Source organism: Setaria viridis, chromosome 9 (assembly GCF_005286985.2).
Source record: "Setaria viridis chromosome 9, Setaria_viridis_v4.0, whole genome shotgun sequence".
In the NCBI taxonomy this organism is placed as follows: Eukaryota; Viridiplantae; Streptophyta; class Magnoliopsida; order Poales; family Poaceae; genus Setaria; species Setaria viridis.
In genome coordinates, this window is record NC_048271.2 from 16894404 (window position 1) to 16907758 (window position 13355).

At 44.5% G+C, this 13355-nt stretch overlaps 1 pseudogene; it reads left to right on the forward strand.

The window, feature by feature from the left end:
- Positions 1 to 4226: 4226 nt before the first annotated feature.
- LOC140221115 (uncharacterized) lies at positions 4227 to 12432 on the forward strand (annotated as a pseudogene).
- The last annotated feature ends 923 nt before the right edge of the window (positions 12433 to 13355 follow it).

Here is a 13355-nt window from a genome sequence, read left to right on the forward strand (position 1 = left end):
CAATGTGATTGTGACTACTGAGAGACTTTGTGGGCTTAATCAATATGACATGGTATGCAACATTCTAAAGTTACGTTACATCTTTTAACTTTCATCATGTTATTATCATCTTTTAGAATTTCTTTGGTACTACCAATGCGGCAGCGAGCTTTCGTATGATTCTGGATCAAGTCTTGGATGTGTTGAATTTGACTTACATGGGTGGAAACCCGATATTCATTGAATATTGGAATTTCTAGGCTCATCTCACTTTCCACGTGCCACATCAGTTAACCTCTCCATTGCTCGAGATTTAGTATATGTGACCGTCCACATGAAGCGAAGGAGAGTGCACTCATCCATGCTCACTTATTTTGATGAAGTTCTAGTATGGCCCATTGGAGACCTTAACTATGTTCCATATCAAAGAAAGTGAGCCGGATTAGTACGGGAAATATGTAGCATGCATGGATGTACCCCTACTCTTTTCTTATGGATTTGAATTTGTTCTCTCTAAGACCTTAATTATTGATGTACGAACTTGCACTATTAACAGAACTGTTATATTGTATTGTGGTATGGATGTACCCCTACTCTTTCCTTATTAATGTAGGAACTTGTTATTTATACTTTATTGCATATACAATGTTCTTTGAGTATTGGATCTGAATGGGTTGATTGAGAACCACATTTTAAATTTTTGATGTGAAAATGGTACAAAATTTTAGCGAGAACGACATTTCCAAGAACGGGTGACGCCATCCACCGCTCCTAGAAAATAGTTTGCATGAGTCATGGCATCACCCGCCCTTGAAGATAACATTTTCAGGGGCGGCTGGTGGCGTCACCCGAAAAGGTTTTACAAGGACGGGTCTGTTACCTACTCCTGCAAACAGCTATCTGTAGCTACGAAAGTTAGGAGCGGTTAGGAGCGGGCAGCGCTTCTGCTTCTGAAAATGCTGTTTCAGCCCCTCCTGGGAACCGTGTTTTAGTAGCGTAACTCTCTCTCTCGACCTTACCACCGCCGTTGGAACCAAATGTGCCTTAAAAGCGTTAATGGCACATAGGGGTGTCTTTGTTTTCTACGAACGAGCAGTAATTAACGTCTCACATTTGGAATAGAGTGAAGATGGCTAAAACTACTTGTATTTTTTTTATAGAGGAGATAAAGGATAAACCAAAGGTCAGTGTGCTATGGACTATGGTGTATTTTGAGCTCGCAGGAATCTCACGGGGCATTGGATTCCTCCTCCCAACAATTTTCGCCGTATTCCTGCGCCCTCGGGAACTGCGCTATCCGGAAGTGACGATGCACACTCCTCGTCGTACACCGGCCGGTCAGAAGATAAACTTTACGTGACGACAGCATCAGAGATTCGCTTCCAAATTTGACACAGCGTGTAGATTTCAAATGTCCAGTACGTCGTTTGTGTGTGTAGCTCTCTCTCCCCTCTCGTCATGCATCAGCTCACTTCGTCCTATATGCGTATCACGATGCATCAACAGGTCCAAACATGCAGCTGGTTGCATTGTATATGACTATAATTAAGGTCCTGTTAGTTTCCTCCGCAGATCTAGCTTATATAAATTCGCTCGTAGAATGACCCATAATCTAAACTTATATAAGCTGGAAACAAAGAAAGCCTATGTAACAGCAGCGGCTTTACACTGCATGTATATGGACAATCTAGATTTGGTAGCATGGCAAGACCAAACACTACAATATTATTGCTTAAAAAATAAACGAAGAACAATGTTGAGAACCAAGCTATAAAATTGGACGCTTATCGATGGTCGTTGACCTCCTCCTCATCAGGGCTTAGTCCTGATCGAGTGTGTAATAGATGTGGCATATATTTTCTTAGAGTTATGTGATGTGTGTCTGTCCATAATGAGACGTGTGTAGTAATTTTGTTAGGGGATGTTTGGTTGGTGGCCACATGTTGCCACGCCTAACATTAAGTTTACCACACTAGTTTTAGTAAGTGTTTGGTTCCGAACACGTATATGGCACGCCACCGCCACGAAACCCTCCCGCCACATGTTTCCTTGGCAAAAGTGTGGGGGGTGTTTTTGCCGCCGCGACACCCGTGGCGCACCAAAAAGAAATTTCCCATCTACCACCGTAATAAAAAAAAAATGCACTTCTACCGCTCTCCTCTGTTACTGGACCTCACTTTCCACCGTGAAAAAAAGCCGTCATCCCAAGCCATCCGTCACAAGCGCGCGTCCGGGGGCAGCGCCGCCGCGCCAAGGGGTCTGGCCTCCATGCTGAGGGCGGTGCACCGTGCACCCAGGGGAGCAACACGCAGCACCAGTCCCTGCAGGCTACAGGTTAACAAGGTGTACAGACTCCCAAGGTGAGCACGCAGCACCAGTCCCTTCTCGCTTTAGCAAGCAACACTAATCCTCCATGTGTGCAGATCTGACACAAATTAGTGAAGCAAGTGAAGATCCATCATCTCATGGTGTTGGGTCATGCGCAGCAATCAATCCCTGCAGCTAAAGAAGGTTCAAGCGCGGCAACCTATTGCAGCCAGAGAAGGTAATTGATTTTCCCCCTTTGCAATTGATTTTCTGATGAAGAAATAAATCCATGCAAGATGCGTGAATCCATCTACTGTATTGCTAGTTAGCTTTCCTTTCTTCTGTATGCTTGATTCTTTCTAGTTTATTACTGATTTTCATCTTTTCTGAATGTATGTTTTAGATGGGCCAAATAAAATTATACTTGCAGTATTACTTGGACTACTGCCATTATATGTGGAGGAGAAGATTAATTGCCGGTGTTCTTGTGTGTCTGGCCATGTACCTGTGTAGGATTAAATCAAGAAAAAGAAGAAGGGTCATAACTTATGCTCCCATGATAGATAGAGATGTTGAAAAATTGTCATGTCTAAATCGTTTGTATCATGGTACTAAGGCCCATTGCATAAATGAGTTGCGTATGAGGAAAGCTGTCTTCCATAGACTATGTGATGAACTTAGATCGTGTGCCTTGCTAGAGGAGACTTTTCATGTCACAATAGAGGAACAAGTTGCCATGTTTATTCATTGTGTTGGGCAACGTTGGTCAAACAGATCAATAGTTTTTGAGTTTATTAGGTCAAGTGAAACTGTTAGTAGGTATTTCCATCTTGTTTTAGATGCCCTTTGTACCCTTGCTCGTGACCTCATATGCATCAGATCTGTTGAGACACATTCAAAGATAACAAGTTCTCCGGGCAGATTTCACCCTTACTTTGAGGTACATCAAAATTCATAATCAATGTTTCGAGTACACTTTAGATGTCATGTTCATCTAATTTATTTTTTAAAAATATTTTCATAGGGATGCATAGGAGCCTTGGATGGTACACATATACCAGCATGTGCACCTTTCCATATGCAAGATCGGTTTAGGGATAGAAAGCCAATTACCACTCAAAATGTGCTAGCAGCTGATTTTGACCTAAGATTCATATATGTTCTTGCTGGATGGGAGGGCTTAGCCCATAATTCTTATGTGCTTCAAGATGCTCTATCACGTCCTAATGGGCTTAACATACCAGAAGGTAGGAATACCCATAATGTCCTAAAGCTCCAATCTAAAACTTGACCTATATTCTGAGCTAATTAATTTGTAAAAAAAATGATGTGGGCAAATATTTCCTAGCTGATGTTGGATATGCAGCAAGGTCTGGTGTATTACCCCCGTACCGTGGTACCCGATATCACCTACAAGAGTATAGGGGGACCAGGGAGCCTGAGAGCCCCAAGGAATTATTCAATCTTCGTCATTCCTCCCTGAGAACTACAGTTGAACGAGCATTTGGTACCCTCAAGAATCGTTTCAAAATCTTCTCAAGTCAGCCATTCTTCCCTTTGAAAACACAAGTCAAAATTGTGATGGCTTGTTGTGCACTTCATAATTGGATCTTACAGGATGGTCCGGATGAGTATGTTTATGACGATGCGACTTGATACACAACCCTACCTTGAATTGTAAGAAATCATAGTGATATACTTCAGGAAAATGTGGCATGGGCTAATAAAAGAGATGGGATGGCTCAAAGGATGTGGGAAGATAAAGTAGGAGCAGCTCTAGAATAGGTTTATGTAACCAATGTGTTGTATGGAACATATAAGTATGATATCATATTTCTTCTTGTACCTTTCTCTATGATATCTGTTCTGTAACTTTCCTTGTTGCTTGCTGATTTACACCGTATGATTTTAATTAAATGTCTCTTGTATGGGAAACAGCCATGGCCAAGGAAAAAGCTAAGGCTGACACTTTTGCATCCACTCGTGAGAGGTCTCTGAACTGGCATAAGGATTAGACGAAGTACATGCTAGAGTGGTGCATGAAGTATTTGAAAAAACAGCATACAGGATTTAAGTTCAAGAAGGCACATCTCATGTTGTGTGCCAATGATTTAAACAAGAAGTTTGCTATGAGGGTGACCGTTGATCAAGTGGACCGTCACTATAGGTACCACAAAGAAAATTGGAAGTGCATTGCAACAACATTGAGCAATAATGGCAATACATTTGATGAAACCAGATTGTCGGGGATACATCCCTAATACCCGCAAGGAAGGAAGAAATCAAACTCCTACTAGGATTCCCCTATAATCCTACCAGGACTCATCCCATGTAATCCTACTAGGACTCATCCCGTGTAATCCTACTAGGACTCCTCCTTGTAATCCGACTAGTACTCTGCCCCCTGGAGTATATAAAGGAGAGCAGGGGTACCTAGCTCGGCAGGTCACACCTCAACACCCAAGCGCAGGACACAATATACAAACACCTCCAAATAGGACGTAGGATATTGCGCTACTCCGGCGGCCCGAACCTGTCTAAATCCGTGTCTCGTGTCCTCATTTTTACCTTCAAGTTCCAGGTCTGGCGATCCCCCGCTACACATTCTGCTACCTCGGGTACCCTTGGTAGACGGCCGGTATAAAACACCGACATTGGCGCCCACCGTGGGGCAGATGGTCGAGATCACCGGGCAAGCTTGAAGGACCTCATCTTCAAGCCGGCGTTCGCTTTCAAAGCAGGGGCAACCTTCGTCTTCGACTCCTAACTTTGCATCACCGACGGCACTGGGTCCTTCCAATGCTGCATCATCGATAACCAGGAGAAGAAGCGCCTCGACGGGAACTCTCTTCCACAAGAAGCATAAAATCTCGTCGAGAAAGTCGACAAATTAAACCTCGGATCAAGGTTCGACTACAAACTCGTACTCCGACGGCGACTTCGGGTTCGACCGCGATTCGAACTCGAACTCCGATGGTGGCTATGGGTCCGACCACGACTTGAATCAGAGTCCGACGGTGACTCCGGGTCCGGCTATAACTTGGAGTCTGACGGCGACTCCGGGTCCGACTACAACTCGGAGTCCGACGGCGACTCCGGGTCTGGCTACAACTCTGAGTTCGACGATGACTCCAACTTCAACTCCAACTCGAAGTCTGACAGCGACTCTGAGTTTAACTACAACTCGAAAGTCCGAATACATCGCGAGCTCGCCGACGACTACGGGCGGCTCGCCGATGATTTCTTCGACTATGTCGCGGGCACGCCGACGACCACGGTCGGCTTGCTGATGACTTCGTCGACTATGGGCAGCTCGTCAATGACTTCAACTACGTTGCGAGCTTGCCAACGACTACGAGCGGCTCGGCAACGACTTCGACTACTCTCCTCGACTACTTCGCTCGGCAACACACTGACGACTACTTCATCATGACGCTCGCCGACGACTTCTCCGAGTACGTCGCGGCGCTCGCCGACTACTACGGGCGGCTCGCCGCCGACTACTCCGACCACATCGCGACGCTCGCTGACGACTACTTCTACTACTCGTCTTGACTACAAGGCTAGTCGAGGGCGGACTACTCCAACTCCTCATCTTGACTAAAAAATTAGTCGGGGCAAACTTCGCATCATCGACAACTAGTCAGAATCGCCTCCAACTAGTCGACTTCGTCAACAACCGTTACGGCTTCATCAACGACCGTCACGGCTTCGTCAACAATCATCCACGAATCAAGCTAAGTCACTTTTCTAATTATTTTCCAGCTTACTTTCCGCTTACACGCGACATGCGCTCTACTCGCCGCAAACTCTCGCGCACAATACGCGCTCTATTCGCCGGAGGGCAGCAAACTCTTTCGCGCTACCGCGCTCTCTTTTTATCGCAACAGCGACTATTCCTTTTTATCTTCTCTTAAGGTCACTACTCTTCTCGAGCAGAACATGCCTTAACTCGTGAAAACCTCGGGTGCACCTGTGACGCTAAATGCTAGCACACATACACGTGCAAACAACAATGCCCAAACGCGTACATGAGACACAGCTCTCATACACGCAGCGGCTACGGCTAAATGGGGACTGAGAGCCTAAAACGTAACGGGGTAACTACTCGGGAAGAGTATGACTGGAACAAGAGCATGATACACAATGTTTACATTGATCACTGAATAAATTTCAGCAGTTTCAATATCCTACAAATATGCTACATAATGTATGTATCTTTTCTTTCAGGTTAACCTTTTGCGACGACGCTCGTCACGACACCAAGCGTGCCTCCAGAGGCATAGACTAGTTCCCAAACTCGGGGGCTAAGCACCAACCACAACTCAGAATATCTCCAGTGGCTCAGCTAGCTCCCAAGCTCGGGGGCTGAACACTGCAAAGCTACTCGACGTGGCTCCTAAGGCTCACCTGGCACATAAGCTCGGGGGCTGGATGCCGAAAAACTACTCGGATGATAACTTGAGTGAAGATTCAAGACCCTTGAGATGATTTCTTCAATCAATTCAAGGCTCGGGGGCTGATAAGCTACACCCAAGACTTTTTTCAAGCTGAAAGAAGAAGATTCAAGATTTTGACCCTCAGCCTGATTCTGCGATTCAACCTAAGGCTCGGGGGCTACTCCATATGGAGTGCGACTTTCGCCGCCCTCCATACATGAAGACTACAATATCATTTGATCAAGACTTTGAGCACACCATAGCCTCATGGCAGCTTTGAGCAGCCCTGGGCGTTCGGGTTACCCGAATAATTCGGGTCGGGTAGTTCGGGTTTTGGTAAATTTGGGTAATGAACAGTATTACCCGATAACAGCTCAAAAAAATAGTACCCGCGTTTTCGGGTACCCGCAATTTCAGGTTCGGGTTCGGGTATACCCAATATACCTGAAAGTATAAAATCACACACAGCAAGTCAGCAAACATCACAAAATTTGAACTGGATAGAATCACAGAATAAATGATAAGTTCAAGTTTTAACCCGCTACGGCGCTACCTGCCAACACACCACACAAGAACAAAGACAGTAAGACACAGTTCAAGGCAAAACACGAATCCACGATGACGATACAGACATACAGTCACACATGACAGTATGACACAAGTACACAACACAGTCAGTCAGTCACAACTCACAAAGACAAGGTCACACAGTTGAAGACTTCAAGGCTTCAAGCCTGCTGCTTGCCAACGGCCAATGCATCACACAAGAACAGAAGTTCAAACTTCAAACAAAATAGTGAAACACAGTACATCAGGTAGTCGAGGCCTGATTGTTACTGCTTGGTGTTTGTGACTTGGATGTGCATGTGCCGACAGAAGGCTGCTCAAGCTTTTTCCCTTTGCCGCCAAATTCTTCTATCCACTCTGTAAATGCACAATTGCATAGCAGTACAACACACAGTTAGAAATTTCATATTACATACAATAAATACACAAATGCATACTAAAGCCTCTAGCAGGAATTATGATTATATGGTACCTTTTTCTATAATGGCCAATTCCTCCGTACTCTCCCTCATGTCAACAGTAGGCCTTCGAAGCCAATCCTGCGTACATACTAAAGCCTCTAGCATGAATGGAGTAAGAGAGGTACGGAAGTCATCCAAGATACGTCCACCTGTGCTAAAAGCGGACTCTGACGCTACTGTTGTGATGGGTATAGCAAGCACATCACGTGCCATGTGACTCAAAACTGGAAACCTATTTGAATTGACTTTCCACCAACTAAGAATGTCCATTTTCTTTTCTGTGTCTTCAGTTTCTTCAGCAAGATATTTCTCAAGTTCAGATTTATTGGTGCTAGTAGAACAATTGCTCAGTTTCATCCTCTTGGCAATTTTTTCTTTAAGCATTCCTCCTGCACCTCCCTTAGATTGATTAGCATCAATTACTTGAGTTGTTTCTTCACTTGGAGGAGCATACATGTTCCTGTATTCTTCAAACAGCTCTCTCACACAAGTATTTATTGCTGCCCAAACCAATTGACATCTTTCTTCACCAAATATCTCTTCAACGCTAATCTTTGTGTACAAAGATAACTTGTACCTTGGATCAAGGAATTCTGCCACAAATACTAATAAATTGATGTTCTCCCTGTCCTTCTCCTTCCCCCTGCCCTTGCTCCGCCCTTTATCCCTATCTTGCTCTTGTTGCTGCCTGTCATTGTCCTTGCTGTTGGTGTGCCAAAGTCCCCAGTATTTATCAAATTTCTCTTTCATTCTCATCCCCATTGATACTTGTAAATTATCTTCACTGTTCAGCCATTCCTGAATCAATAGATGGACTTCTCCAATCTCATGAAAGAAAGTGTTTGCAAGTGACTTGGAGAGAAGAAGAGATATGAACAGTAAGGTCATGGAAATGCTGTAGAAATTGTGCCATCTTCTTTGCATCATCCCAATCATCTTCATCAGGATGCCCAAAACCATCCCTTTCTTCAGACAGATCAATAGCATAATTAGTGTCATCTTCAGCTAACTTTAAGAACACTTTCTCATACACAATTGCAGCCTTCAACATCAAATATGTGGAATTCCATCTTGTTGGAACATCAAGTTTGAGAAAAGCTTTGCTGTCCACTTTCTCTTCCTCAGCAATTTCTTTAAACTTGACCAATCTTGAAGTTCCATTTTTAATATATCTAACAGCAGCCCTAACACGTTTAATAGAGAGATCCACTTCTTGCAATCCATCTCTTACAATAAGATTCACAATGTGGGCTACACACCTCATATGCAAAAACTTGCCCTTGGCAATGTTGGTTTTCTGCATCTGCCTCCTCAAGTAATCAACACCACAGTCATTGGCACTTGCATTATCCACTGTTACAGTCATTACTCTATCCAAACCCCAATCAGCTAAGCATCTCGTCAAGTTCTTCCCAATATCCTCCCCCTTATGACCCTTTACCATAAAAAAAACTAATCACTTTCTTATGCAGATTCCAGTTTTCATCAATGAAAGTTGCTGTAACAGTCATATATCCATCTTGAACCTGAGAAGTCCAACAATCTGTTGTGAGGCACACTCTCTGACAAGAATCTTTGAAGAACTTCTTCAGTTTAGCTTTCTCTTCAAAGTAATGTTGTACAATATCCCTTGTGCAAGTTCTTCTAGATGGTAATTGGAATCGAGGACATGCTTTGGACATAAATTTCCTAAAGCCAGCCTTCTCACCAAAACAAAAGGGTTGCTCATATTCTATTACCATCTCAGCAAAGGCTTCTCTAAGTGCTTCTTGATCAAACCTCCAAGTGGCCGGTGCTTCCCCCCGACATGCTTGCAAGGTGCCTTGCTTTGGGTCCTTGTTGAAAACATGAGGATTGCGTTTGCATGTACCGAAGTGTTTCTTCAATGCAGATGTTCCATGTCCCCTTGTGTCAGCCTTGATCTCACGGTGGCAATATTTGCACCTTCCAGCCTTCAAAATTCCTTTGTCATCCTTGATCTTGATAAAATATTGCCACATCTCAGACCTTGATGCCAACTCCTTTCTCTGAGTTTTTTCAGTTTCCTTCTCATCCACATCAATGACCACTTTTTTAGTTCCTTCGGTTTTGCCTTGCTCCTGAGTCTCAAGTGATGGTTGTTCATCTACTCACATTGGCACCTACCATTGCCTGAGCCTCCTAACTGTCAAATTGAATGCCAATGCCCACTGAATCCATATTATCCTCTGGTTCAGGCATCTACAGAAATAAAAAGAGCACAAAAATGAGGTCCATCTTGCACTTGCAGCAATGGGTCCATCTTGCAATGAAAATGAATAAATGAGGATGAAATGGTGCCTCACAAAAAAGTAGCATTATCATCAGGTGCCTAGTTTCTTACTTTCTTTCATTGAATTAATGAAATTGGCAATATTAGTTCACAACCACTATCATTAGTTCATTACTACTTTTACTTATGAGTCGAAAAGAGAGCCCCTCATATTTTTAATAAGCTAAGCAGACTTGGTTCTGTAAATTTACAAGGGATAAACTGATAAAGAAAAATAGTATATGCTCGTTCACCACTCACCAGAACATGCAACTTGTCTAAATTAGCACCAATAGCAACTTGTCTAAGTTAATTTAATAATTTGTATTGCAAATATGCATTTGTTAGAACGACAGTCGACAACATCACAAGGAAAAGTATTTAAGCATCAAACTAAATCACAGATTCACAGAGCCACAGCCCACAAATGACAGATTCATAGATCTGAGGGGATACTGGATACATACATTGCACGAGGATTCTGATGTGGTAGCCATCCTTCACTCTTCAAGTAGCCAGGCGCCGGTGTCCCTCTCCAGTCTCCGACGAGGTCGACACGCGGGGACGGAGTGCCGGGCTGCCGGCGTCGATGAGGTTGCTCCGCGTCACACTGTCGAGCGTCAACCGTCGACGCCCCTTCGGCCTTCGCGGCTTCGCCCGCGCCCCTTCACCGCTTCGGCCTCCGGTAGTCCGGTGCTTCCGCCTCCGCCCTCCGGGCTCCGGCGCTCCAGGCCTCCACCCTCCGCCCTCCGGGCTCCGTCACTCCGGCCTCCAGCGCTCCGACTCCAACAAGGTTGCGGCCTGGCAACCTGGCGCCTTAGCGGTGGAGATGCGAAGCGGCGGACGGCCGGAGTGGGCGAGATGGCGAGTGGCGGCTAGGTTTTGGACGAGTCGTGGAGGTGGAGCGGCGGAATGAGGAATAGAGGATCGGCTGGAGCCGCTGGACCGCTGGATGCCTGGATCGGATTGAGCAGTTGCGCTTGCGCCTGCGGGCTGCGGCCTGCCACTGTTGCCTTGCCTGTTGGGCCGGGCCGGGGGATGTTTGATTGTTTGGAGTTTTGGATAGTTCGGGTACCGGGTACATTTACCCGAATTACCCAAATTAAAATCGGGTAATACGAGTCACTATCCGAACTAAACATCAGGCAGTGCGGGTTTGGGTTGTTTGGGTCCGGGTCCGGGTAGTTTGGGTTCGGGTAGCGAGTAGCGGGTAATTTGCCCAGATTGAGCTTTGAGAAGCATTGAAAGATTGAGCCTGACAAAGTACTCGAAGAGCACCAAGACTATTCGGCGAATATCTCAAGACTACTCAAAGACTGCTGCATTCGACTATGAAGCGCTCGGGGTCTTGTCGGGGATACATCCCCAATACCCGCAAGGAAGGAAGAAATCAGACTCCTACTAGGATTCTCCTATAATCCTACCAGGACTCATCCCGTGTAATCCTACTAAGACTCCTCCTTGTAATCCGACTAGTACTCTGCCCCCTGGAGTATATAAAGGAGGGCAGGGGTACCTAGCTCGGTAGGTCACATCTCAACACCCAAGCGCAGGGTGCAATATACAAACACCCCCAAACAGGACGTAGGGTATTACGCTACTCCGACGGCCCGAACCTGTCTAAATCCGTGTCTCGTGTCCTCGCTTTTACCTTCAAGTTCCAGATCTGGCGATCCCCCACTACACATTCTGCTACCTCGGGTACCCCTTGGTAGACGGCCGGTAAAAAAACACCGACACAGATGCATGGTTAATATTTCAGAATCTAAAAAAGCAACTTTATGTGTAAGTTGTTTGCACTGAATTTAATTATTATATATTCTATTTTATATATTCTATTTCAGAATATGATCAATTCACTTGTTTGCATGAATATGAAATCAATTTAACTTTTCACATAATGCAGGACAGAGCAAGACTCCTGCTTGCTAAGCCCATCAAGTTCTTCAATGAGATGAGAGAACTATTCTTAGGATCCAATACTGATGGATCTTTGGCTATGGACCAGAACACATGCATGGATGCTGGTGATGGCTCAGATAGTGATGAATCAAGAGAACTATTTGACCTGAATTGCCACACATAGCCTGAAGATCCAGAATGTGAGGATTCGGACACTTTACCAACTCCTACCAGATATGCAACTGTTGATAACACATCTTCCAGCACTAGTCAAGTTAGTAGGAAGCGTACAAGAGCCAAGAACTCACCAACTAAGAAGCCAAAAAACAAGAGCCATTTTGCAGATCCCACTGAAGAAATAACTGCTACAATGAAATCACTTTGGGAAACACTTGTTGCCACTGCCCCTCCCCAAATGCCACAACTTACTGATCCTCATGCAGCATTATGGCAGAGACTAGAGGCAATCCCAATGACATCAGATTAGAGGGTTCTTGTTGGTGAACATTTATCTACCAAGGAGAATAAAGGTAAGCGTGGCTGGTTGTGTAATGCAAGTGGTGATACTTTGCATGCCTTGGTGTTCAATTTCTTATGTGAGAAAGAAGGCATTAACCTATGAAGCTTAGCTTGTGAGGGTGACTGTTCATATTTTGTGATGTGCCCAGGAACTTAGCTTGTGAGGGTGGTTGTTCATATTTTGTGGTGTGCTCAAGAACTTAACTGTTGAGGGTGGTTGTTCATATTTTGTGGTGCGCCTGGGAACTTGGTTGTGTGCTTCATTTGGTTATGGTGATGACTGATGGCTTAGGATGTATATAGTTGGATGTGTGCTCATTTTGGCTGGGGTACTGATCCATGCCTGGCTAGTTGCTAATTTTGTAATTAATATTTTAATCTAAACCTTGTTGGCTGAAACCTCCTAGAATATGTTTGTCGTTGAACTCAACTTGTCTTTCGTGCTTGTAATATTGTTCAAACATATGTCGGTTGTTACTTTTATTGTTGCTAAAATATGATTGTTCTATGTCACTATGGCTTTGAGGTGTTTTTCATTCATCTGTGGCTGCAAACCAAACAGATGCCACAACCTTTTGCCAAGTTTTTGTGGCAGTAATCCAAACAGCAACCACAATTATTTTGCCAAACCTTAGTCACTAACCAAACAGACTGTTTTTACCACATATTATGACAAGCCACATACGTGGCTGGTACTTAATGTTAGACATGGCAAAATGTGGCTGCCATCCAAACATACCCTTAATCTTAAGATCGCCGGTGTTCATATGAATAAAACATACGACGCATCTATAGAAATAAGTGTACATACATGCATGCGTGTGCATTTGTTTTGGGGGAAAGGAAAAGAAGAATAACAATATTCTCACGTCATTTAATTCCGGTCGATGT